Source organism: Chiloscyllium punctatum, chromosome 52 (assembly GCF_047496795.1).
Source record: "Chiloscyllium punctatum isolate Juve2018m chromosome 52, sChiPun1.3, whole genome shotgun sequence".
Taxonomy (NCBI): domain Eukaryota; kingdom Metazoa; phylum Chordata; class Chondrichthyes; order Orectolobiformes; family Hemiscylliidae; genus Chiloscyllium; species Chiloscyllium punctatum.
In genome coordinates, this window is record NC_092790.1 from 12,908,639 (window position 1) to 12,936,620 (window position 27,982).

Below are 27,982 nucleotides of genomic sequence, written 5' to 3' on the forward strand. Positions count from 1 at the left end.
TTTTATAACAGATGGAAGCTTTGCAACGATGTGAAATCTCAGTTGTTTTATTTCTCCTTTCTGTCAGTTATTATCCTGTCATAGAAGATAACATCTGCAAAAAGAAAGACAATTTCAACACCCGATCTTTTATTTCCTCTTTGTCTTGTTTTGTTCGAGTTCCTGTTGCTGACGTTTTCCTCATCCCCAGAGTCAATTAAATGGAAGTTCCGATTGGGAATCGTCTTGTTCGAGAGTGTGTATTATGTCGAGATACAGGACTGTACTTTCAATGGTACCTTCAAAGGTAAGCTTTAAACAATGCCAGCAGGAATTACAACTTCAGCTCAGACAGGAGAGAACTGGCCATTGAATCCTTCCAGTCCCAGCACCAAGGCAGATACCTTGTCGCGATCACCAGGAATGGAACGTTATTTAATGTGACCACAAATTCCATCAACCTCACAGAGGTAGGTAATTCATTCTTCATCTTTGATCTGTGCTTGTTCTTCACTGGGGTCCAGCTGAAGTCTTGACAGGAACACTCTAAGAAATTACTTCAGAAACTCAGCAGGTCAGCAGCGTCTGTGGGGGGAAAGGGGAGAGAGAGAGTGAGTAATATCCTTTCTGAGATAAGGGAGGCCTTCATAGTGAGAGGATTCAAGTCCAAGTGCAGGGATGTCTCTTTACAATTGGACACTGAGACCATCCCCTGGAGAACTGTGTGAGAAGTTTGAGGTTTCCTTATTTGAGGAAGGATATTGTGCCTATGGAGGGAGTGCAGTGAAGGTTTCCCGGAATGATTCCTGGGAATGGCAGGACTGACAGATGGAGAGAGACAGGAATGGTTAGGATGATATTCACTGGAGTTTAGAAGAATTAAGGGGGAAATCTCATAGAAACCTATAAATTTGAAGGATGAAACAGAGTAAACGCAGGGAGGGTGTTCTCGGTGACTGGGTGAGAGTCCAGAACGAGAGGGTCATGGTCAAAAGGAAATTGAGTGGGACTGAGATGGGGAGAAATGTCTTCACCCAGAGAGTGGGGAGCCTGTGGAATTCTCTGTCACAGAAAGCAGTCAGGGCCAGATCACTGAATGTTGTTCAGGACGGAGTTTGATTGAGTTCTTAGGGGTAAAGGGAGAGTGCAGGGAGACAGAGGACTGTGTTGGGTGATCAGCCATGATCCCTTTGAATGGGCGGAGCAGACGAGAGAGGCTGAATGGCCCCTCCTGATGATATTTTCGATATTTCTCTGTAAATGGCCAAGTTGCCGCTGACAGGTGGAGGACAAGGAAAGTTTTGCCTCGATATATGCAGGCGGTGAAAATGAAGGACAGTAATTTCTAGTTGACAATTTAGAGAGAGTGGGTGCAGAGCGATCTCTTGAGTTTAGCATGCAATAATTTGGGTTGGATTGGTGGGATATTGTTAATGAGAGAGACTGCACCGAAACAATGATAATGCAATGGTGAGGGTTTGGAGAGAATTTTACAGACACGAGTGTTGGCAGAGGGTCAGGGCAACAGGGAATAGGAAACACTGGGGTTGGTGTTTGCTAAAGCAATGATGTTATTGACAGGAAATCCCTCTCTGAATCCAGCACAAGCACACAGCACTGAGATGGCAGTACTCATTGTCCCACTGTTTCTGATCCTTTCTCTCCTCACATTGCTTCCCATTAAACTCCGGGATTGGAAACAAGGTGGGTGAGACATTCCAGCAGGTAACCCCAGCGATCGTTCTCCAGTCTGCACTCGATGTAGGTTTCAAACTGATGTTGCTCACATAGTGTATGAGGGTGTGTGTGTGTGTGTGTGTAGTGTGTTTGAGTGAGAGTATGAATGTGTACATCTGTGTGTGTGTGAGAGAGAGAGAGACACACACACACACACACACACACACACACTCTCATTGACACTTACTCACTCACTCACTTCTGCAGTGCACCTTGTAGACCACTCTTGAGAAGCCAAACACCATCCAGGGACAACGCAGCCCCTGCTTAATTGACATCACATCCATTCCCTCCACCACCCGTGTTCAGTAGCAACTATGAGATGCCCTTCAGAAATTCACCAAACATCCTCGGGCAGCACCTTCCAAACCCACAACCACGTCCATCTCTAAGGACAAGCACAGCAGATACATGAGAATACCACCTCCTGCAAGTTTCCCTCTGAGCCACTCACCATCCCAACTTGGAAATATATCAGCATTTGTTTAGTGTCGCTGGGTCAAAATCCTGTAGTTCCCTCTCTAATGGTATTGTGGGTCTACCGACAGCACAGGGATTGCAGTGGTTCAAGAAGGCAGCTCACAACTTCCTTCTCAAGGGGCCAACTAAAGATGGATATTAATTTCTAGGCCAAGCCAGTGATTTTCACATCCCACCAGTGAATTAAAAAAGAAATAAAGCACTATTTGGGAACGTGCTTTGTGAGGATGTGGGTAGATTGAACAAGTGGCAGATGAAATTACTTGGGGAGACATACAAAGAAATGTGCTGTGTTCAGAAGAATGGTCCGCACAGGTATAATCTAAAGGTTAAAATTGGAATAATTGTTGCTTGCTCATCAGTCAAAGAATCCAGATTCATTTACTAGCAGGAGAAGCTGAATATTTACAGTAAAACTTTCCTATGTTCTTTCTCTCTTATTTTCTCCAGCTGTTTTTTTTCCCCGGCATTTTCCCGGCAACACAGGTAAGTTAGTGAGGTGGTTAGCAACTTCGAACAACATTCAAACACTGTCCGAATGGGCTGAAAATCACTCGGGTGCAAACCCAGCAATTTTACATCAGTTAGACAAATTGGAGCAAATGAACCGTTGTCTGACTTGTTTGCACAACAGTTCAAATCGAGGACACACTCTCAATTTCCGTTAGACTGTGAACTGAGCGTTGGTCAGTCCCATTAGTGGTGAGGTTATTCATTGCAGTTGGACGAATTGAAAAAGGCAACTTATCATCTGAATAGGAGAGAAAGTTCAAAATGTCAGTGCAAAGGCTACAGCAGGTCACAAGGAAGACATTTATTATGAACGGAATGGAGTATGGAAGTAGGTAATTGTTACTGCAACTGTACAAGGGATTGTGGTTTCCACATCCGGAATACTGCAGACAGTTTTGTTCCCATTCCTTGAGTAGGGATGTAGTTGAATTGGAGGGAGTTCAAAGGAGATCACTGAATTGATTGCCCAGATGAAAGTTTAGTCATATGAGAAGAGACTGGTACAAATTTGATCTAATTACTTGAGGACAGATGCAGTTTATACCGGAGGTAGTTCAGAGGAGATTCACTCAATCATTTCCAGAGATAAAGGGTTTGTCTGAGATGAGAGATTGAGCAGTTTCTCTGGAGTATGGAAGAGAGGAGATCTAACGGAAGGTTACAAGATGCTAAAGGGGGTATTGACAAAGGAGTTGGAGAGAGAATGTTTGCTCATGTGGGCGAATCTCGAATAAAAAGTATCATTTCGTGATCAGGGGCTGGGCCGACTGAAAATAGAGGTAAGGAGCAATGAATTCTCTCAAATGAGGAGGGGGTTGTACATCTGTCAGAACATCACCCCTTCTCTTTCCCCCCCCCCCCCCCCCCCCCCAACCACTGCCTAAATGGGAGGAGACAGACAGATTGTTAATCAGTGATGGGTGAAAGGGAGTGATTGCAGGAAAGTGAAGTTGCGGCTGAGATGGGATCAGCTGTGATCGTATGGAATAGCAGAGCAGATTCCTGAAGGGCCAAGTGGATTCGACCTGATGCCAACCTGGATGTTCTTTTGGAGTTATATTGTTAGTTAATAGCAAAACTGCTAGGAGGGAGAAAATGAAGTTTTATTTAACAAAATAGATTTTAATTCATGAACATTCAAAAATAAAGACAAACATGATTCAACACAAATTTGGCGAAGGGCGGTGGTTGAAAGAAATGGAAAGACAATACGTTTAGGGGGGTGAAAAAAACTAGAGCAGGATTGGAGCAGAGGCAGCTGGGGGTATATGTCCACAGATCAGTGAAGGCGGCATAACAGGGAGACAGCAGTTAATAAAAGACATAGCATTCTTTGTTTTATTAATAAGTGCATAGAGTCTGCGAACAAGGAGGTGATGTTGAAGTTTTGGTGAACCTCAGCTGGTGTGTCAGAGAGAGAGAGACTGATAACTGGTAGGTGGTGGTTTAATCTGAGGGCTACCATGCCTCACACAAGGGGAGAGATGGAGAAGGATAGTTCTTCATGGTAACCTCAGTCAGTGAGAGATTCAAACCCACGCAGTCGATGTTGCTCCATATTTCAAACCAGCCATCCAGCCAACTGAGCTAACCCAACACAAAGCAGAGGGCAGAAAAGAAATTAATTCCAGTGACAGCAAGTATTGAATGGAGAATATTAGATCATGTTGGAGATGCACCTTTGATCTGTTGGATATTTCTTTGTGTGTAACACCTTACCTTCACAGGCAACGGAAGCTGAATTTAGAAATACATTTGACAAAGGGAATTGACCTTCTATTACCCAGGCTGGTTTTGTTCTGTTCTGGACACCTTACTAAAGGAAGGATGTTCAAACCCTGGACACAATGTGAGGGAGATTTATAAGAATGATGCCAATGATGAGGGATTTTAGATGCAGGGAAAAGTTCAGGAGATTGAGCTTATTCTCCTTCGAGCAGAGAAGATGAAGTGGTGACCTTATTGAGGTGTTGAAAGTTTGAACAATTCTGACGGGAAAGTAAGTTCTTGTTTTTCACTCATTGGTCTATTAGTAACTGACTGATAGAATTTCAAGATTGTCAGTGAGAGAGTGAGATGAGGAGAAACTTATTTGGATTGTTGGGTTTTGAATGTGCTGCTTTAGGGTGTGGTGGAGGCAGATTTCAATGGAGGTTCGAAAAGAGAGCTGGATATAAATTTGGAAGGGATGATGTTAGAGGGCTACGGAGATAGGGTTGGAGAATGGGCTGGGTAGCTCGTTCAGGAGCTGGTACAGACACAAATGGCCTCCTTCCGTACAGTAAAACTTTATTCTATGAACGTAGAAGTTCTCAGCCACATTCTGGACAATTCCAGGAGGTCATTCCGTGGGACCTTGGCTCAGTGACCTTGTTGCCAGGAGTTTTCATACACGCACAGCAGCAAATTGTTGTCACGATTGGGAGGGGAACTCGGTTGGGTGATGATCTGGAAATAGTTCATTCTAGGGGAGGTGATGGGAAATCGAGCTGAGGGCCCGAATGAGGACAGACCTGCAAGAAATTTCAAATACGCAGGGATCTGGTCAAGTCAATTGAATGGTGAGTATGAATCTGTGAGCTGCTGATCCTACATCGTCACGTATTGGTCAGCGTTCATGCTGGTATTCGTCTGATTGGAAAGATCCAGAAAAAACAAATCTCTTCCTGGAAGTGTTGGGGAGGGAATTTTGGGTTGTTTCCTTTACAACAGAGAAGGTTGATGGATGAGGGGGACTTGATATCAGAGTGTAAGATTGGGAGTGTTGTAGAGCAGAGCCCAAGGGTTTCAGGTGCATAATTCTTTGAAGTTATGTCACGTGTAGACAGGGTGTTTGAGAAGGTGTTTAGAACATTTGCCTTCATGGTTTTTAAACTGAAGGGTAAGAGGTTTAGAGATGGGTTTGAGGATTGTTTCACCCAGAGGATGGTGGGGATCTGGAATGTGTGAAAATAAAATATTTGGACTTTCAGTTTCCATTTGAAATCACTAATTGCTGCAGTGTGTGGAAATGCCACTTTGTAACTGCAGGGAGTTCCATGATATATTAATGTGGAATATTCATGTAAAGGAGCAGGAGGAGACCATTCAACCCATTCAGCTTGCTCCACCATTCAGTGGCTGATGTGTGACCTGACTCCGTAGACCTGCCTTTGACCCCTATTCCCCTTAATAACTTTGCTGAACAAAAATATTCTCTCAGATTTAAAACTAACAACTGATCCAGCAATGCCTGCTGTTTGTGGAAGAGAGTTCCAAACCTCTCCCAGCCTTTGTGCATAGTAGTACTTCCTAACATCTCTCCTGAACAGTCTGACCCTAATTCTCTAGCTATGCCCTCCCTAATTCTAGGATCCCCGACCAGTGGAAACACTTCCAATTTCCAAACCCTATCTTTTCCTGTTAATATCTTTGATCAGATCATCCACGAACCCTGTAAATTCTGGACAGAAAATGCTTAATTTGTGTAACCTCTCCTCATAACTTAACCCCTGAAGTCAAGGTACCAATCTTGTAAACTCATGCTGTGCTCCCTCCCAGGCCAATCTATCCTTCCTCAGGTGTGGTGCCCAGATCTGCTCCAAGTGGTGTCAAACCAGGGTTTTGTATAACTGCAGCATCCCTTCTGCATCCTTGTACACCAGATCTCTCAATATAACGGCCAGCATTCAATTAGCTTTCTTCAGGCAATGAATAACAGAAATAAAAAGAAACACAGAAATTGTTGGAGAAACTCAGCAGGGACAGATAGTATTTGCCACCTGGAAACTGACTGTTTACTGTAAGACAACTTTCCTTTTGATCCTTTATTTTTGCTGGAGCCACGTACTGTTCAGTAATCTATTCATTTTGTTTACAAACCTTGAGATTCACGAACAAGGGGGGTGTACTCTGAGAATTATTATTAAATGGCAGAAAATCAAAGGCTTTCCGTATATCTGAGGTAGGCTGTGTGCGATGGGTATGACTCAGTTTGGAATTTGTAGCATAGACCCTGGGATCCAACTGAGGAAGACAGAACAATATTGTTTTGGCGTGATTTCATTCCTTTTTTCCTTGGAGGGATATATATGGTTAGAATCTTCCCTGATAGAGCCATTCCAACTATCTCAGTGTCCAGTCAGGAGTGTGATGGAATGCTCCCCCCTTGTCTGAATACTTGCAACTCCAACAACACTCGAGAAGCTAGACATCATTGAGGGACAAAGCAGCTCCACTTGGTTGGAACCGCATCCACTTCTACTACCCATGCTCAGTAGCAGCAGTGTGTACCATCTACAAGATGTACTGCAGAAGTCCACCAAAGATCCTCAGGCAGCACCTTCAAAACTCACAACCACTTCCATCTAGAAGGACAAGTACAGCAGATGTGGGAACACCTACCCTCTACAAGTTCCCCTTCCGACCACTCAGTGTCCTGACATGGAAATATAACACTGTTCCTTCAGTGTCATTGTGTCAAAATCCTGGAATTCCCTCCCTCAGGGCAATGTGTGTCTATCTACAGAACATGGACTGCAGCAGTTCAAGAGAGCAGCTCGTGCCTACCTTCTCAAGGGGGCAACTAGAGATGAGTTCGGCAATAAATGATAGGTGTTCAAAGTTTGTAGAGAAGATTTGAAGCTCGGGTGCTCATTGTTGTGGTTCTGTTCACCAAGCTGGGAATTTGTGTTGCAGACGGTTCGTCCCCTGCCTAGGTGACATTCTCTGCGCTTGGGAGCCGACTGTGAAGCGCTTCTGTGATCTTTCCTCCGGCATTTGTAGTGATTTGTATCTGCCACTTCGGTAGTCAGTTCCAGCTGTCCGCTGCAGTGGCCGGTTTATTGGGTCCAGGTCAATGTGTTTGTTGATGGAATCTGTGGATGAGTGCCATGCCTCCAGGAATTCCCTGGCTGTTCTCTGTTTGGCTTGTCCTATAATAATAGTGTTGTCCCAGGCGAACTCATGTTGCCTGTCATCCGCGTGTGTGGCTACTAAGGATAGATGGTCGTGTCATTTCATGGCTAGTTGGCGTTCATGGATACGGATCGTTAGCTGTCTTCCTGTTTGTCCTGTGTAGTATTTAGTGCAGTCCTTGCATGGGATTTTGTACACTACATTGGTTTTGCTCATGGTGGGTCCTTTGTCCTGGTGAGTTGTTGTCTGAGAGTGGCTGAAATTGCGGGGGTATCCGTTTTTGGCAAATTCACCCCAAACTCAGGACAGATAACCAGGTTTGACCTACAGAGAATGAAACCTGAAAGCAACCACACCCCCAGATCCTATGGATTACCTAAAGTGCATTCCAATCAGACCCATAGTGTCACTACCAGGGACACCATCACACAAACTGGCTAAAGAACTACAACAGAAACCGAAACACCTAATCAGCTGATCCAGACATCATACAGTCAACATAGGATTTCTTGGACATCAGAAATATACATGAAGACAAGAAAGAAACTATGGTCTCATTCGATGTAATGGCACTGTACACCTCTAGCAACAAAACCCTCGCCAGAGAAACAATAGCCAACCTGTTGGACATAAAGAACAGATAACAAGACGGGGAACCTATCAACAAAGACTGCATACTCAAACCACTGGACCTGTGCCTCACAACACACTTCACATTCAGCAACCAAATATATGAACAAATCAATGGCACACCCATTGGCTCACGCATCTCTGGACTCATAGCAGAAGCTGTAATGCAAAGATTAGAACAAACAGTCTTACCACAAATGCAACCCAAACTCTGGGTCAGATATTTAGATGACACCTTTGTAATCATGAAAAACACAGAAATAGAGAACACACACCGGATCATCAACGCCACACTCACAGAAATCAGATTCACGAGAGAGGAAGAAAAGGACAACCAACTCCCATTCCTAGACGTGATGGTACAGAGAACACCGAATGGAGAATTCACCACAAAGGTATACAGGAAAGCCACACACACAGACCAAGTCCTGAACTACGAAAGCAACCACCCCAACACACAAAAGAAGTTGCATCAAGACACTGTTCAAAAGGGCCACAACACCCTACAGCACACCAGAACTGTAAAAAGAGGAAGGAGAACACCTCTACAATGTATTCGCCAAAAATGGATACCCCCGCAATTTCACCAACAGATGCCTAAGGAAAAGACAATGGAATGAGGACATGCCACAACCCAGAGGACTAGCCACATTACCATACATCAAGAACATTTCTGAACTGACAGCCAGACTACTACGACCACTCATAACAGCACACGAACCAACAGCCACTCTCAGATGACAACTCACCAGGACAAAGGACCCGATACCCAGCATAAGCAAAACCAACGTAGTGTACAAAATCCCATGCAAGGACTGCACAAAATACTACATAGGACAAACACAGGAAGACAGTTAACGAGCCGTATCCATGAACACCAACTAGCCATGAAACGACACGACCAGCTACCCTTCGTAGCCACACACGCGGATGACAAGCAACATGAGTTCGACTGGGACAACACTACTATTATAGGATAAGCCAAACAGAGAACAGCCAGGCAATTCCTAGAGGCATGGCACTCATCCACAGATTCAATCAACAAGCACATCGACCTGGACCCAATATACCGGCAACCGCAGCAGACAGCTGGAACTGATAACTGGAAGCAGCAGAGACAAACCACTATAAATGCCGGAGGAAACATCACAGAAGCGCTTCACAGGAGGCTCCCAAGCACTGAGGATGTCACCTAGACAGGGAACGTCTGCAACACAAATTCCCCGCTCGGCGAACAGAACCACAACAATAAATGCTGGGTCCAGCAGGTGATGCCCATGTGCCATGAGCGAATAATAGTAACAAAAAAAATTGTAAATGATCCCAGGGCCTCTACCTTCCTCTGTGAGCTTGTTCTGGGAGGGTGGGCACAAACTTTGTAGTGAATGTTGATGCAAAATACACATTCGATGTTATTGAGTCACCTGGTTTGTGAACTGCTTTGAAAGGTCGATATATAGCCAAGAGCTTTGGTTTATATTCCTGCTGGGTTGGGGCTGTGACCTTAATTATCACTCCGTATTTAATTTTGAGGCATTGTTTGCTGTTGGTTTAACATTCTGATCTCTAACCTTTCGGTTCACTTTGCATTCCTGTTTCTTGATTATAGATGACTCCAAAACAGAGAGCAGTTTGGTGTACTCACTTTTCACCATCTCAAAAATAAGTAATGCTGGTAAAAGTTAACTCTCTAAAACCCAGCCACGTTTAAACATCGCTAGTGAGAAAGGCCAATTTTGACGATATTAGGCAAGAACTTTCAAAAGCTGATTGGGCGTAGATGTTCGCAGGTAAAGGGACAGCTGGAAAATGGAAAGCCTTCAGAAATGAGATAACAAGAGTCCAGAGAAAGTATATTCCTGTTAGGGTGAAAGGAAAGGCTGGTAGGTGCAGGGAATACTGGATGACTAAAGAAATTGAGATTTTGCGTAAGAAAAAGAAGGGAGCATATGTCAGGGATAGACAGGATAGATCAAGTGAATCCTTCGGGTAGTATAAAGGCAGTAGGAATATACTTAAGAGAGAAATCAGGAGGGTAAAAAGGGGACAGGAGATAGCTTTGGCAAATAGACAGTTAAGGAGAATCCAAAGGGTTTTTACAAATACATCAAGGCAAAAGGGTAACTAGGGAGAGAATAAGGCCCCCTCAAAGATCTTCTAGGAGAAAGTGAGGACTGCAGATGCTGGGGATCAGAGCTGTGCCACTTTAAGAAAGGTGGGAAGGACAAGCGAGGTAATAATAGACCAGTGAGCCTGACATCGATGGTGGGCAAGTTGTTGGAGGGAATACTGAGGGACAGCATGTACATGTATTTGGAAAGGCAAGGACTGATTAGGGATAGTCAACATGGCTTTGTGCATGGGAAATCATGTCTCATAAACTTGATTGAGTTTTTTTGAAGACGTAACAAAGAGGATTGATGAGGGCAGAGCGGTGGATGTGATCTATATCGACTTCAGGTGTTCAACAAGGTTCCACCATGGGAGACTTAAGAACTTACCTCGATGCCAATGGTCTTTTTGCAGCAGAAAGCGGCAGGTGTTGTGTGGTGGCGACGTTGGAACGCAAAGCCGGTCGGGAAGGTAAGTGATTGAGTGGGGTCTAGACCACTGGTCCTACAAAGTAGGACCTCCTCTACCCTAAATTAAAAGTCCACAGACTTACAGTCCACAGAGGGATCGAGTTTAAGAGATGCGAGGTTTTGCTGCAGCTCCACAAGTCCCTGATGAGACCACACTTGAAATATTGTGTCCAGTTCTGGTCACCCTACTATCAGAAAGATACAGAGGCTTTGGAGAGGGTGCAAAGAAGGTTTACCAGGATGCTGCCTGGACTGGACCGCTTGCCTTATGAAGAAAGGTTGAATAAGCTTGGACTTTTCTCTCTGGAGAGGAGGAGGAAGAGAGGAGACCTGATCAAGGTGTACAAAATATTGAGAGGAATAGATAGAGTCAATAGCCAGAGACTTTTCCACAGGACAGGATTGACTGGTCTGAGAAGTCATAGTTTGAAGATATTAGGAGGAAGGTATAAAGAAGACGTCTGTGGTACGTTCTTTATGCAGTGAGTTGTGAACGCATGGAATGCGTTGCCAGCTGTGGTGGTGGAAGCAGAGTCATTAGGGACATTTAATTAACTGCTGGACATGCACATGGATAGCAGTGAGTTCAAGGATGCGTATATTTACTATAATTTACTCTTGTAAGTTACTATATTTTACATTAGGTTTAAATCTCGACACAATATCATGGGCCAAAGGGCCTGTTCTGTGCTGTACTTTTCTATGTTCTACACGTACTGTTGGTAAAATGTCTTTTCTTTCATTTACAGGTCACTCATGATGCAGCAGGAAGGAAACACACAAGTTATTTTGCAGTGAAAAACAGGGCAGTTAATTTTTAATCAGCAAAGTTATAGTTTTATCAGACGGTTCATGTAAGTTCATCCTTGTCTCAGAGAGAGGGGGAGAGAGGTGTGGGGGAGAAAAAGTGAGAAAAAGCAACAACTGTTTTATGTTTTAACCTGAGGGTGACCACATCTAAGGTACAGGGAATGATCACTCACAGCAATCTCAACCAGAGCAGCAATTGAACCGCATGCTGTCAGCGTGATGATACATTGTAAGCCAACTACAGAATCAACTGAGCTAACCAACCCCTTCATGGCCAGTGGCAAAAACATTGGGTGGCACGGTAGCTCAGTTGTTAGCATTGCTGCCTCACAGCTCCAGGGACCCAGGAATAATTCCAGCCTCGGGTAAGTATTGAGACAAAGCTTAGCGGAGTCACAGAATCGTGGCAGTGCTACGCCTTCTCCTACTTGTCCTCCTTATTTGCTGAAAGATAGATTTGCTGTTGATCGATTTGTGAAGGGTCACAGGCCCCCCACTTCACCCCACCCCTGGTGTCACTAATCCTTCCTATTATGTAAAATCCTTCATTCCTGCTATCATTCTAGTAAATTTCCAATGGACCCTCTCCAGAGCTTGAAGATCCTTCCTTAAATAGAACTGAACACAAATGTGGTCTGACCAATGGTTTGTCGAGGTATAGCATCACTTCCTCAGTTTTATACTCAATGCCTTTATTTATAACCACAAGGATCCTATAAACCTTTTTCACAATGGTTTAGGCTTGCCTGGCCACCTTCAGAGAATGATACACATGAACCCGGAGGTCCCTTGGCTCCAGTTTTCCCCTCAAAGATGTACCATTGACCCTGCATTGTTGCCATCTGTTTCTGTTAACAAAATGCATTTCATTACATTTGTCTGCGTGGCTATTCATCTGCCAGATTTCTGCCCATTTGGCCAACTTGTCAATCGCCCTGTGAAGTCACGAAGCATCATCCTCACAATTCACTCCCCTCCCTGGGTTAGTGTCAACTGCAATTTAGACATTATGTCCTCAACACCCAACTCTGAATCATTTATAGAACCGTGTAGTTATCAATGTGTATGTGTCAGTTTCTTCTATGTGCACGTAACTATCAATTCTACCTGTCCGTTTCCCCTATGTGAATGTATTTACCAGTCTGTTCCTGCTCTGTGAATTGAGACTGTCAATGTTGACCTGTATTTGCCCATTGCCGATGTGAATGTGTGAGTGTATTTATTGGTCTGTCCCTGCTGTGATTTGAGAATGTTGATATTAATCTGTATTTGTCATTTTCTCCTATGTCAGTATGTGAATGCACATGTCAATAAGTGAATTATATTTTTTATACCAATATGCAACACAACAGCATATCATCTCCTTTCTCACCAAAATCAGAATTACTGATGTGGTACAGCACAGAAACAGACCATTCAGCCCATTGTGCCTGGACTGGGACATTCTCTTATGCATCAGTTCTGCAGTAATTGTTGGGAATGTGAACTTCATCCACACATTGTCAGTGTCTTATATGGAAAGGATAATTTGACATCAGATCTGCAGACATCTGACTTTTAATAACTGTACTCCTTGATTGGTCAGAATCCTTCCTATCCTCAGCTGTGAGAAGTGATGTTGAGAATCAATTCAAATCTGGAAATAATTTAGACCAAATTTTATTCTTTTCCTTTCAGCATTCAATGGCTGAGTGAGAGTGAGTGTGCTCTTGTGCTGCCAGTCTGTATCTCAGTCCATGTCTCCTGTAGCGAATGGGAAACAGCTGAAGTTCTTTAATTGTTAGTGCCTGTAGGAATCACGTGCAAGTGAAAGTGTAACACACTGCAGCAGAAAGGATTCTGTGCTTTTCTTCAGAGTCAAGGTAGGAAACACAATGGACCTTTTGTATCTTGTATAGTATGGAATCTAACAGAGAGTAATTATATAAAACGTTGGTCTCAGAAAGCTATCAGTTTTTGTTACAGTGCATAGTGATGTTCTTTTATTAATACTGGTGAAGTAAAAATCAGTGTAAACTGAATCCATTTGCAACTAAGTGACAAACAATTCAACTGCATTGGAGCTGACTGACCTTGTACGGAAAAGACAATTAGCTAATTCACTTCCATTTTCTGATGTAGACAGAACATTACCCTGCTCTGTAGTGTGATGATGCACCATTAGCAGTAGTTTTATGTTGCTCCAAAGTAGGGAGGACAAAAGAAAAAGGACTTGTATTATTTTTTGTCATGTGGTGCAGAATATGTAAACTGTCAAATTGAATTTATGGAATAATCAACGCTATTCTATTCTGCTTGAAAATAAAATGTGCAATTCTACAAGCCTATCAATTTTGGCTTTTCCCCCCACCCCCCCTTTTCTCCACTGCTTTGAAGGGTGGTTATTAGATTCCACTGCTATATTGTGAAAATTGCTGCCAGATTTCATGCTTTTTTGGTGATACATCCCGAGGGAGGGGAAGGGGGAGTGCAGAGCTCTTTGTAGAAAATTGGAACAATTTTGAAAGAAGTACATAAATACCAAAAAATAAAAGAGTTTCTGGTTGGACTGAAACAAACAAAACAAAGCCTAATGCAATATGAAGAAATGCAGAATGGTGTTGTGAGAAAGATGGGGATGATAAGCTCCTCTGCTACCATGATCTCTTTATGCAAATGGATGCTGGCTGATCAGGATGAAAATTGTGAGCTGGTTGTTTCTGATCAGTGCAGACTCAAGTTTCAAAGGGCCTGATTCTGTGCCATAGGCCTCTCTGACAAAGGATGTGTGGGTAGAAATAATTTTGAACATAAAATTTTGTGTTACTTGCAATGTCAATGGAACTGTATGACTGTTCGATATTGTACTGTGTGTCAGGATGGTGTATGTTTTTGAAACTCATCATAAGTCAGAGAGAGAATCAGAGAGAATGTGTGTGTGCGTGTGTGTGTGTGTGTGTGTGTGTGGGGAGGGAGGGGGGGAGGGGGTGGTGTGGGGAAACATTTGGTTACGTATCTACACATAAATCATTCTATGTAAGGCTTTGACACAGATTGTGCATTTGGAATTCATATTATTTGATTGCTGTGTCTATGTAAGTGACAAAAGATTAATTGTCCTTCACAATTACTGATAGCTGAAATGTATCCTTCAATTCAATTTGGACTCAATATGTACTTTACATCTGGTTGCTCAAAGTCATTGCATTAGCTATTTATTCACCTTGATTGTAACATTAAAATTATCGTTACTAAATGCAGACAGTATATAGATAGGTGAACTTGTGGGGAGTGGAGAAGTATGTCAAAGGATACAGCAGGATAGAGATCACTTACAGATATGGGTGGAGAAATGAGATGGAGTTCTAATTCAGTAAGGTGTAAGATGCTGGACTTTGGGAGATCAATTGTTAAGGAAAGGTATACAGTTAATGCTGGACTCTGAACAACATTGGGGTTCAAGTCTATAGCTCTCTAAGAGTGGCCATGCAAGTAGATAGGGTGGCGTGCTTGCCTTATTGGTTGACTTTTCTTGGGTGATACTTAAGAGTATTGTGACAATAGATTAATTCTGTCCTTCTCAGTTGCTAATAGCTGAAATGTTTCCTTCAATGTGCTCACTATCTATCTCACATATAAATACAAATGAACAGCATTGTCTATTTGTTCACCTTGATTGTCACGTTAAAAGTATCCTGACTAAAGTTCAGAACCTGTGAGGACAACCTCAATCGGGACCTTGGGTTCCTGTCACACTACACACTCACACACACACACACTTATGCAGACCCTCTCTCATCCACATGCTTTCCCTCATACATGCACACCCCCAACTCACCCATGCACACACCCTCTCACAGGCTTATACTTATACATACACTTTATCAAGCATATACACTGCTCTTGCTCTCTTTCTCTCTCTCTCACGCATGTGCACACACATGCAAGTCTCTGGGGTGAATTTGCATTTGCAGAATTATATTTGCAGATACATTGTGCTCTTTTTGAGCAAAATACAATCTGCAGGCAGTCAATATATGTAATATTTTATATAATCCTACTTTGGCAATAGAACCAGTCTGACTCAAGATTGGGATACAGACAGACTCTAACTTCACACCTTTAATACATTGTCTGAGTTGAGATGTCACCCTTTTAAAATAAAATCTGAAGTCATGTTTGGAATGTGACTTAAAAGAAGTTTTGATATGTATATACTAATGAACTGAAACCTGCAACCCTTTCTAAAAGATGAAACACTGAACAGCAATCTAGGTTTCTTCAAAATATCATTTCAGTTGCATGACACTATAATCTTTTGCAATAGATTCTGTGTCTCATGATCCTGTTTCACAGCTACCTTGATAAAGGAGCAGCGCTCTGAAAGCTAGAACTTCCAAATGAACCTGCTGGACTATAATCTGGTGTTGCGTGATTTTTCAATTGTGGTTGCCACATTACAGGAAGGACGTGGAGGATTTAGGGTGCAGAAGAGGTTAGCCAGAATGTTGTCTCGCAGATATAAGCTAAATAAAAAGCGAGAAAAAGCCAAATAGTTTTCGTCTGAGCAGCAGAGACTGAGGGCAGACTTAATAGAAGTCTATAAAATTTTGAGAAGAGTTGTAGCTCAGGTTGAGGTTCTGGATTTAGCTTTGCTCGGTGAGCTGGAAGGTTCTTTTACAGATGTTTTGTCACCATACTAGGTACCATCATCAGTAAGCCTCCGGATGAAGCACTGGTGGTCTGGCCCATTTTCTGTTTACAAACAGGCAGAAAACTAGCCACTGAGATACATTACCATCAACTAGCCACAAAAAGACATGACCCACTCTCACTAGTATCCTTACATACAGATGAGGAAGGACACCACTTCGAGTGAGACAACACATCCATCCTAGGAAAGGCCAAACAGAGACGTGCACAAGAATGCCGAGATGCATGGTATTCCAAACGGAGCTCGTAAAACATGGATTGATAGGAAAGGTGAGGGGCGTAACAAATTAAAAATATATATGAATGCACGAAGCATTAGAAATAAGGTGGATGAGCTTGAGGCTCATTTGGAAATTGGCAGTTACGATGTTGTGGGGATAACTGAGACGTGACTTCAAGTGGACATGGCCTGAGAAATGAATATTCAAGGCTATACGTGCTATCGTAAGGAGAGATTGACTGGCAGAGGGGGTGGGGTGGCCCTGTTGGTAAGGAATGATATTCAGTCCATTGTGCAGGGTGGGGGGGGGGGGTGTCCTAGAATCAGGGGATGTAGAGTCAGTTTGGAGAGAGCTGAGAAATTCTAAGGGTAGAAAGACCCTAATGGGAGTTATCTATAGGCCCCCAAACAGTAGCCTGGATGTGGTGTGTAAGTTGAATAAGGAGCTAAAATTAGCTTGTCGCAAAGATATTACTACAGTTGTTATGGGGGATTTCAACATGCAGGTAGACTGGGAGAGTCAGGATGGTACTGAACCCCAAGAAAGGGGGTTTCTGGAGTTTCTCCGAGATGGATTCTTAGAACAACTTGTGCTGGAGCCTAGCAGGGAGAAAGCAATTCTGGATCTGGTGTGCAACGAACCGGATTTGATTAGGGACCTCGAAGTAAAGGAGCCATTTGGAGATAGTGACCACAATACAATAAGCTTTAATCTGCAATTTGAAAGGGAGAGGGTAGAATCGGTCGTGACAATATTTCAGTTGAATAAGGGGAAGTATGGAGCTATGAGGGAGGAGCTGGCCACAGTTCAATGATGCAATACCCTAGCAGGGATGGCAGTGGAACAACAATGGCAGGCATTTCTGGGTATAATGCAGAAGATGCAGGATCAGTTCATTCCAAAAAAGAAGAAAGATCCTGAGTGGAGGCAGGGATGGACGTGGCTGACGAGGGAAGTTACGAACCTTATAAAGACAAAAGGGAAAAAGTATAACATAGCAAAGATAAGTGGGAAATCGGAGGATTGGGAAGCTTTTAAAGAACAACAGAGGATAACTAAAAAGATAATACCCAAAGGAAAAAATAAGGTATGAAGGTAAACTGGCCAAAAATATAAAGGAGGATAGTAAAGGCTTTTTTAGGTAAAAGAAAACAAATGGTTAAGATTAGAATTGGGCCCATGAACACAGAAACGGGTGAATTTATTACAGGGAACAAAGAAATGGCAGAAGAGTTGAATTGGTACTTTAGATCTGTCTTCACTGGGGAAGACACGAGCAATCTCCCAGATGGAATAGTGGCTGAAGGACCTGAACTGAAGGGAATTTATATTAGGCAGGAAATGGTGTCGGAGAGACTGTTAGATCTGAAGGCTAATAAGTCCCAGGACCTGATTGTTTGCATCCCAGAACACTGAAGGAGGTAGCTCTGGAAATTGTGGAGGCATTGGTGATCATTTTCCAGTGTTCTATTGATTCAGGATCAGTTCCTGCGATTTGGAGAGTGGCTAATGTTTTCCCACCTTTTAAGAAAGGAGGGGGCAAGAAAACAGAGAATTATAGACCAGTTAGTCTGACCTCAGTGGTGGGAGAAATGCTGGAATTAATTATAAAAGATGAAATTACAATATATCTGACAAGCAGTAACAGGAGAGCTCAGAGTCAGCATGGATTTATGAAGGAGAAATCTTGCTTGACCACTATAAATGCCAGAGGAAACAACACAGAAGCGCCAAGCACTTAGGATGTCACCTAAACAGGGGACAAAACATCTGCAACACAAATTTCCAGCTCGCCGAACAGAACCACAACAACGAGCATCCGAGCTACAAATCTTCTCACAAATTTTGATCTTGCTTGACAACTCTTCTGGAATTTTTTAAGGATGTAACTGAAGATGGATAAGGGAGATCCAGTGTATGTAGTAAACCTGGACTTTCAGAAAGCCTTTGATGAAGTCCCACACAGGAGGTTATTTGCAAAATTAGGGCACATGGTATTAGGGTCAAAATACTGACATGGATTGAAAATTGGTTGGCTGACAGGAAACCAAGAGTCGTGATAAACAGCTCCCTTTTGGCAGACAGTGACCAGTGGTGTGCCGCAGGGATCAGTGCTGGGATCGCAGCTTTTTAAGATGTACATTAATGATAGCGATGAAGGTATTAAAAGTAATACTAGCAAATTTGCTGATGACACAAAGCTGGGTGGCCGGGTGAAATGTGAAGAGGATGTTAGGAGAGTACAGGGTGGCCTGGACAGGCTAGGCGAGTGGACAGATGCATGGCAGATGCAGTTTAATGTGGATAAATGTATGGTTATTCACTTTGGCGGCAAGAACAGGAAGGCAGATTACTATCTAACTTGACTCCACTTAGATAAAGGGGCAGTACAACGAGATGTAGGTGTTCTTGTACATCAGTCAATGAAAGCAAGCATGCAGGTACAACAGGTAGTGAAGAAAGCTAATAGCATGCTGGCCTTCATAACAAGAAGTTTTGAGTATAGAAGCAGAGGTCCTTCTGCAGCTATACAGGGCCCTGGTGAGATCGCACCTGGAATATTGTGCGTAGCTTTGTTCTCCAAATTTGAGGAAAGACATTCTGGCTATTGAGAGAGTGTAGCATAGGTTCACAAGGTCAATTTCAGCGGGACTATCTTATGCTGAAAGATTGGAGCAACTGGGCTTGTATATACTTGAATTTAGAAGGCTGAGAGGGGATCTGATTGAGATGTATAAGATTATTAAAGAATTGGACACTCTGAAGGCAGGAGGAATGTTTCCACTGATGCGCGAGTCCCAAACCAGAGAACACAGTTTAAAAATAAGGGGTAGGCCACTTAGAAAAGAGTTGAGGATAAACTTCTTCACCCATAGAGTGGTGGGTGTGTGGAATGCTCTGCCCCAGAAGGCTGTGGAGGCCAAGTCTCAGCATACTTTCAAGAAAGAGTTGGATAGAGCTCTTAAGGATAGTGGAATCAAGGGTTATGGGGATAAGGCAGGAACAGAATACTGATTGAGGATGATCAGCCAGGATCATAATGAATGGTGGTGCTGGCTCAAAGGGCAGAATGGCCTACTCCTGCACCTATTGTCTATTGAAAGGATGTTCTTCACCCTGACAGCAGTAACATACCTGCTGTTTGTTCGAAGCAGCTGGTCACACTTGGCTCTGTACCGAGGGAATATTACATTATCTTGCTCCTTTGAGTACTTGCGTGGAGAAAAACAGAAGCGATACCTCCTGTAAATCAACATCAGTTGTGACTGGCAACATCAATGTAACATTCAGTTAATCGTCACTAGGATTTTATTTTGTTGAAAGCCAGCAATTTAAACAGAACCACGGGTCTGATTCCACTCCTGCTGAGCTGCTCCTTGTCCATTTTTTCTTAAAATTCTAATACCAGTTGAGCGCGATTCAGAAACGAAACAACACGCATACAGCTCCATGAATGGGGCCACCTGATGCAAGTGGGTATGTGGATATGTGAGTTTAGTTATTGATCTATGCCTGTCAGTTCCTGTTTGGTGAATGTGTGGGTGTAGTTATCAAACTGTAACTTTCGGTATATGGTAAATATATTTACATATTCACACAGCATTGACTGGTCTGGTCTCATTGATAACTGGAGAATCATAAAAATAATACAGCTTTGGGGTGGGGGGGATGGGGCATTCCGCCCATCTTGTCCGTGCCTACATGCCCTTTCTCATCCCACCATCCTGGCACTGCCTGTAACCTTGCAGTTTACAACATTTGAGGCTCAGTACCAGGGAATTTTTGTTTAAAAATATGTAAGGTCTCTGCCTGCACCACCAAATCAGGCAACGAATTCCAGATACCCACCACTCTCTGCATAAAAAACATTTTTCCTCATAAATTCTAAGACTACAGCCACTTAACTTGAATCTGTGATCCCTGGATTTTGATCTGTCTGCTAAAGGAAACAGGTTCCTCCTGTCTAATGTCTCCCACTCTCTAGTTAGTTAAAAATCACACAACACCAGGTTATAGTTCAACAGGCCTATATGGAAGTGCACGCTTTCAGAGTGCTGCTCCTTCATCAGGTAGCTCACTATTTAGTACTGTAGACCCCATTACCCATGGGGTATTTGTTCCAGGACCTACAGCGGAAACGCAAAACCGCAGATCGGTGCAAAACCATTAATTTAAATGGGAAATATACCTTCCGGCATTCTCCTGGTCCCTGGTTCTGGAACATTCCCTTTTATATGCTCAGACCACTGTAAACCACGGGTAAGTGAAACCGCGGTAACTGGACCCGCGGATATGAGTGTCGCCCTGTTTTCCTTAATCATGGCACCATTGTTCCAAGGAATACAACCCCAAACTCTCCAATCTCTCCTGATAGCTACAATTCACCAGCCCCGGCAACATTCTTATAAATCTCCTCTGCACTCTCTCCACAGCAATGACGTCCTTCCTGTAATGTGGTGACCTGACTGCACACACTATTCCTGTTGTAGCCTCCAGTGCCTCACACAGTTTCATTGATATTTCCTTATTTTTGTATTCAACCCTCTGCCAATGAAGGAGAGCATTCCATGTGCCTTCTTTACAGCCCCTCTATCTTTAGGGACCTGAGCATTTGCTCACTAAGATCTCTCACTTCACCTGTCCCTCTCAGTATATTCCCATTTATTGTCAATTCCCATTTCCCGTCTGACTTCCCAAAATACATTCCCTGACACTTATCAGAGCATTCTACCAAACCATCTGTCTAGTTTTGGAGCTTACAGCTATCCTCCACACTATCCACTACACGGCCAATTTTTGTGTCATCTGCAAATTTCACAAATTTGCCCAACATACGCAACTCCAAATCATTAATGGATAAAACAAACAGCAGAGGTCCCAACACCGAGCCATGCATAGCACCACTTGTAACAGCTTTCCATTCACAATGGCCACCATTGACTATTATCCTTTCTTTCCTGTGACTGAGCCAACTTTGGATCCAATTCAATACATTACCCTGAATCCCTCGGGGCATTACTTCTTGGAGTAGTCTGCTGTGATGCTGCTGCTCCTTTAACAAAGCTTGTAAAGACATAAGTTCCGAAAAGTCGGAGTTGATGGGTTTTAGGGCCATTTTGATTATAGCTAACAGGTAATGCCTCAGTCAAAAAGTTTCCACATTTTTAAGAAGAACACTTGTACAATGAAAGGGGAGTGGCCCAGTTTTCCCAGCTCAGCTTTTCTCTGGCTTGATTTGGTTTTTGGCTGTCTGGCTATTGACTGAAAGCAGTCAGGCAGTTGAAAAGGTTGCTGAACCCAAAGAAGCAGGTCCATGCTGGTACTCTCTCTCTCTCTCTCTGACATCTCTCCTGTACAACCCTGTGTTTGACTTTACCTTTTGTGCCAAGGGGTATTTATGGGGATTGTTGTAAATGTTGGGAACATCATCATTAAGTTGGTATAGTCTGTTGGGTTTTTGAATTTTTAATTTGTTTAGTATTCTGTTCTCTTTTGTTTGTGTATCATTTGGTAAATGTGTAAATCAAACTACTGATTTGACCAGCTGCATCCCTCCTGGAATATCTTCGTTACACCCACTTAAAACAATTCGCAAAGTTAGGGTGTGGGTTACTTTCTTGAAATGTTTGGAGGGTGTCTGGCCTTTTCCATAACAGATTGGGGGCGTTTGCAGAATTTATTCTCTAGTTCTGATTTGGGATTTGGTTTGTTGGACTGGAAGGCAGCAAATGGTAAGTCTTAGCGCCTTTTGTTCCAGGTGTTGAATTCAATTGGTTTAAACAGCGCTTGGAGAAAGTGAGGACTGCAGATGCTGGAGATCAGAGACGAGTGTGTGTTACTGTAAAAACCAAGCAGATCAGGCAGCATCTGAAGAGTAGGAGAATCAATGTTTTGGGCATCAGCCCTTCATCAGGAAACAGTGTTTGGGATAGCAATGGTTCTTTGAGTCATCAAGAGATTTCTGGGATGGAAGAGGTGGCATCAGTTTTTTTGCAAAAAGTGATTAATACCAAGCTGCTGTAATTAGCAGACAAGCTGGAGGTCAACTGCCTCCTTCTATGAGGAAAAGGGGGATAATTACATTTAAATTTGCAGAAAATGTCATCAGAATCTTTTGAAGATGGCTAACATTCAATTGATAATGAAACAACTCGAGTTAGAGGCAAAAGTCAAGGAAAGAGCAACAGAAACAAAATGCTTTGAATTACAATTAAAAGCAGAAGAGAGGGAGAAGAGAGAGAAGAGGAGAGAGAGGAATGGAAGAAAGAAAGAGGGAGTTTGAACTTTGGTAATTGGCACGTAGACAGGAGTTCAAAAATTCACTTCCTGTTGTAATGACAACTGACATAAGAGCAGACAGTTAGAACAGTAAGACTGGCATCAGAAATGGTTGATAATTGAGTTGATCAATAAATTAAAATCAGTTTCAATCCATGAGGGGTAATAATTGTGGATAAGAGAAATTCTCACATGGAAAGTAAAAATTAGATCTCTGTGAAGATCATAAGGATAATTTACCATAGGGTAAAAAGGAAACCCTTGAAGGGGAAAGACAAGTGAAAAAGCTCTGGTATTTTCAATAAAGTAGGCCACATGGAATCAGTATTAGTGGGTTCGGAAAAGCATTGAGAAGCCAGATGTAGGAAAACAGGATAAGCCAGTGAATTTTGTTGGAGTGGTAACAGAGAGCACTGTGGAGACTAGAAAGCTGCACCAGAATGTACAAGCTGGTTGGAGGTTGTTTATGGAGGAAGTGCCAGATCTTCTTAAACCATACACCGTGAAGGTAAAGTTTACTCGCATCGGCCAGGAGGAGCAGGTAAAGAGGTAGCAATATTCAGAGATATAAGTATCCTCTCAATCTGTGATGCTAAAAGATGAAGATATATGTACCGCTTAAGCTCTATTGCCATAAAAGGTATGAGTAACTGGAATTCACATTGAAATAAGGAATGCTCATTTGTAAGAAGTGAGGTTAGAGCATCGAGTGAAGAGAGGAGAAGTCATAGTAGGTGTACTGGACAAACTTTCAGCTCTGGGAATACAGTTTGTCCTTGTTAATGATGTTGCTGATTCACTGGTGGGAGTCCTGATTTTGGCTGAAAAGCCAATGGAAATTCAGGCAACTGGACTACTGCAGGACACACATCCTGGGATGTTTCCTGACTGTGTGGTAACGAGGTCACAATGTCACCAGTTGAAACAGGAAAGTCAAAGAGTACAGATAAGAAAGTTGAAGGGAAATTAGCAGAGACCCCGTTTGATCAGATAGTTGAGACAAACCAGGAACAGAGATGACAAAGCAGACATCTTTAGCTCAGGTAAATTAACTGAGTTACAGCAAAAAGATGAAAATTTAAAGCAATTGTATCAAAAGGCATACACAAAACGAACCCAAATGTATCCCTGATTGTTATTATCTTAAAAATGATGTCTTAATGAGGAAATGGAGAGTATCGCATTCAGGCAGATGAGAAATGGGCAGACATTTATCAAGTTGTATTGTTAGTGGGTTATAGAAAGGACGTGTTGCGAGTATAGCACACGAGCTACCTGTATAGATTGTCTGTTTGAAATTCATGTTATTTAATTGGCATCTCGGTATGTGACAAGGATTCGCTAAAGGATTAATTCTGTCCTTTTCAGTCACACAAACTCCATGTAAATATGCTTCATCCCGGTTGGAGAATTTGAGCTGTGTGCAAAGGCTGAACAGGTTGGAACTGTTTTCCCTGGAGAGTGACCTTTATAGAAGTTTATAAAATCATAAGGCGCATGGAGAAGTGGTGGAGCCTGGTACAATTATAACATTTAAATGGCATCTGAGTGAGTATAATGAGAAAGCCTTAAAACTTGCCCTTAAATACTTAGACTAAATGTAATGTTGAATTATAGAACACAAGAAAATAAACAGGGCAGACAGGGAGGCATCAAGCCACAAAAGGGGGGAACCTAGGATGTGCAGAAGATAAAAAGAAAAATCTGTTCTCACCAAGTGATAACAGGATGCTCTAAAGCAATCAAGAATATTTGCCTTAACATCAATGAATCGATGTAAAAAAAAGACACCGAGTGATAACATTCACTGTTGTTAACTTATGAATTTAATGACAGTGTTTGATTGTGATCTCGGAAACTTTGTATCATCTCAGAAGCATGTTAAAAGCCTTGTAGTAAATGGTCAGGTCCTATCAATTATAATGGATTCTTATTGTGTGTGAGTGAGTGAGTGTGAGAGTGAGAGATGAATGTTTGGAATTTATTTGCATTTTGGGACTTCATGATGATTTTGAGTAGCCATTACTGATTATGAAATACAAACTCTAAAATGTAATATTGAGAAGCATTTGTTGGGGCAAAGGGCCTGTTTCCACGCTGTAAGTAAGCTAATCTAATCTTCTGTCATCTTTGAATTTGAAACACAACTCTGAAAAGAAAGCATGTTTAATTTGAGACTAATGAATCATTTAAAATTTCACCTTTCAGCCTCAGTCACAGAATGATTTTGTGCTTCAGATAAAAAGCAGGAGTCTGCTCCTAGCTTTAAAACTATTCTAAACCTAACATTGAAGAGATTCTGACACAATCTGTCAGGAAGCCATTTTATCGTCAGTTTGCCCTCCTCGCGAAGATGCCATTTTGTAAAACAGTGATCTCTGATATGACAGCTGTGCCTTTTGACCTCTCCCACTTAGTTTAGACTGATACCTCTTTATGACAGTGACTTACCTCACCAACAGGCAGTGACTCAGCTGGATCTGTTATTCCCACCTGATGGATGGCTAAGGGCCTACAGGAGTGATCAGTTAAGTGCACACAGACCTGTTAATTAAATTCTCTTCCTTACCAATTGTTGCCTTTCCATTGTCTATCTAATTAAGAACATGCAATGTTTTTTGTAAAGTTTTGTAAAAAGGAAGCCTGTTTGAGAATGAAGAGTGGAGTAGTCTGCGAGGGCTCTTAAAGGAAGAGCTGGTACCCTACTTTTCTAAGGTTATAGAACCTCAGCTAGCTTGATTTATAGGTGTCAATGTTATGTTGTAACACTGATACTATTGGTAAATAAAGGAGAAGGCTAAAGTTAAACTAAACTGTTTGTAAGAGGTTTTTATTCCAGACTACCAAAGTGTATGATCTCCAGGACGAACCAAGAGAGGCTTACAGATCTGAGTCCCCAAGGGATTCTCTGGGCTGTCTCAAATCTGTACTTTAACAAAATGAATAGGAAGGGTTTAGAGAGGTGGGCTAAGTGCTGCCAAATGTGACCAGATTAGGTTAGGATATCTGGTCGGCACGGACAAGTTAGGCCGAAGGGTCTGTTTCCATGCTATACGTCTCTCTAACTCGACAACTCTTCAGTAACTCTTGCCCTGTCGGTGATCACAGTTTCCCTCTGTACTTAACCCCTCCTTCACGGATGGTTGTTAAAACAATACAACAATGTGGCCTATTTTTCTATCTTCATTGAAACTTTGAAACTGCTCTTAATAATTGCAGATTTTAATGTTGTTCCTGAATGTCTATTTCGGATGAGGATTCAGTTTATCTATCTCCAACAATGGTGTGTAAACGTCAATGGGCGACATACATTCTGTTTGTTCGAGGCAGCTGGTCACTCTGCTTTGAACTGAGGAAGTATTACAGTGTCTTAGTCCCTCAGGTGTTTTTCTGGAGGAAGATACAGAAACACCACCTGTAAATCAACATGAGGCTCGTCTGGCAAGATTGAACTGATCATTGTCACATTCATTGCTGCTCTCTGTCTGGGGATTGTTTGTTTTTCATGTGATTCGATACCAGTTGATTTGGAGATGTTGGTGTTGGACTGGAGTGCACAATGTTACACATCAAGTGCTTCCAAAAATATTGTTGGACGAGAACCTGGTGTTGTGTGATTTTTAACTTGATATCAGTTGAGTTAAATCCAGAAACTGAGCAACAAATGCACAGCACCATGAATGGGAGTACTCAACCACCAGGATGCTTACACAGTTCAACATCCAACTCCCCAACTACCTGTTAGAAATAGGAAACGGCGCTATTGCTAATGTTTTTACCGAGACCCCAGTGTATGTCCTTTTACAAGAGTATCCCATTCCAACAATTGGTCCACACTACCTCAAGAAAGAGTGGGAAACAGATTGAAAGTAAAACAGTGTTGAGAGGATTGTAAACCACAAGACCAACCCACAGCGGCTTCTTCCCACTCTGCCTCCCTCAGCAGGCCCACACACAGCCCGAGAAAGGCCTCTCTCTTCCCCCCAGCCCGCTCACTCCAAGTTCCGGGACCAGTTCCTGCTCCGCTTGGCCTCTTACAAACAGCCCCCGGTTCTCCCTGAACTCACCCCGAATCAATCCCGGTCTCGGAGCCCCCTCTGTGTCCCAGGCTCCCATCCCGATGTGCTGCTGGAAGGAGCCTGCTGATCTCTCCATTGCGGTCTGTTTCAAACAAACCTCTTGTACTCACTGAGTAAATGCTCCTCAATGGCAGCGCTGGGGGAGGGCCTCACGCATGAGCTCCTCTGCTCAGGAAGAGTCAGCTTTCGGAAGAAAAGTTAAAAATCACACAACACCAGGTTATAGTCCAACAGGTTGAATTGGAAGCACACTAGCTTCCGGAGCGACGCTCCTTCATCAGGTGGTAGTGGAGGGCTCAATCCTAACACAGACTTTATAGCAAAAATTGACAGTGTGATGTAGCTGAAATTATACAGTGAAAAATTAATTGTCTGTCATGCTTTTCATCTGTTAGAATATGATGATAGTTTCACTTCTTTCATGTGTAAATCACAAACCTTTTTAAAAAAAAGTTGTATTCTCAGGTTAGCTGTTAACAATGGTGATAGCTACACAATATGTTGAAGGTGTTAGCCCCGTGTTCTCTGTCTATGCCATGATGTTTAGATTGATTCTAATCTAAAAAGTGAGATAACGGAGTTTTACATGAATTCATGCAGTTTTTGAGCTCAGAATTCTACATGAATGCATGCAGTTTTTGAGTAAGGTACAATTTAACCCTGAAAGTACAAATTCACTCCACAAAATATGTGTGTGCATGTGGGTCTTTGTCTGTGTGTGTGTCTGTCTGGGTTCGGGGTTGTGAGAGTGAGAAAGTGTATGTGTGTAGTGAGTGCAGAGTGTCTTAAGTCTGTGAGGGGGTGCATGTGTGAGTGTGGGAGTGTATATGTCTGTAATGGTGTGTGTCAGTGTCTGTGTGCACGTCTGTGTATATGTGTGTCTGTGTGTATGTCTGTATAGGAGTGCCTATGTGTGTGTGAGTGTGTGTGTGTAGGAGTATCTGTGTGTGTGTGTGTGTGTGTGTGTGTGTGTGTATATAATGAAATGGTGGTCACCTGTAATGTGACATGAACCTAGGGTCCCGGTTGAGGCTCCCTATGGATAGCAAACTTAGCTACCAGCCTCTGCTCAACCACGTTTCAC

General features: G+C 42.7%; 1 protein-coding gene and 1 long non-coding RNA gene across 6 annotated transcripts in view; one reads left to right on the plus strand and one right to left on the minus strand.

Annotated features, from left to right (window-relative positions):
- The window catches only part of LOC140470734 (histone H2B 7-like), a 192,504-nt gene that overhangs the window by 46,335 nt on the left and 118,187 nt on the right, over nucleotides 1–27,982 (plus strand). The gene's annotated exons all lie outside the window — the stretch shown is intronic.
- Nucleotides 32–27,847, minus strand: LOC140470780 (uncharacterized). Its single transcript, XR_011956691.1, has 3 exons — nucleotides 26,887–27,847; nucleotides 19,676–19,783; nucleotides 32–564 (listed from the first exon to the last, which is right to left on the minus strand). It is a non-coding gene; the product is annotated as an uncharacterized lncRNA (long non-coding RNA).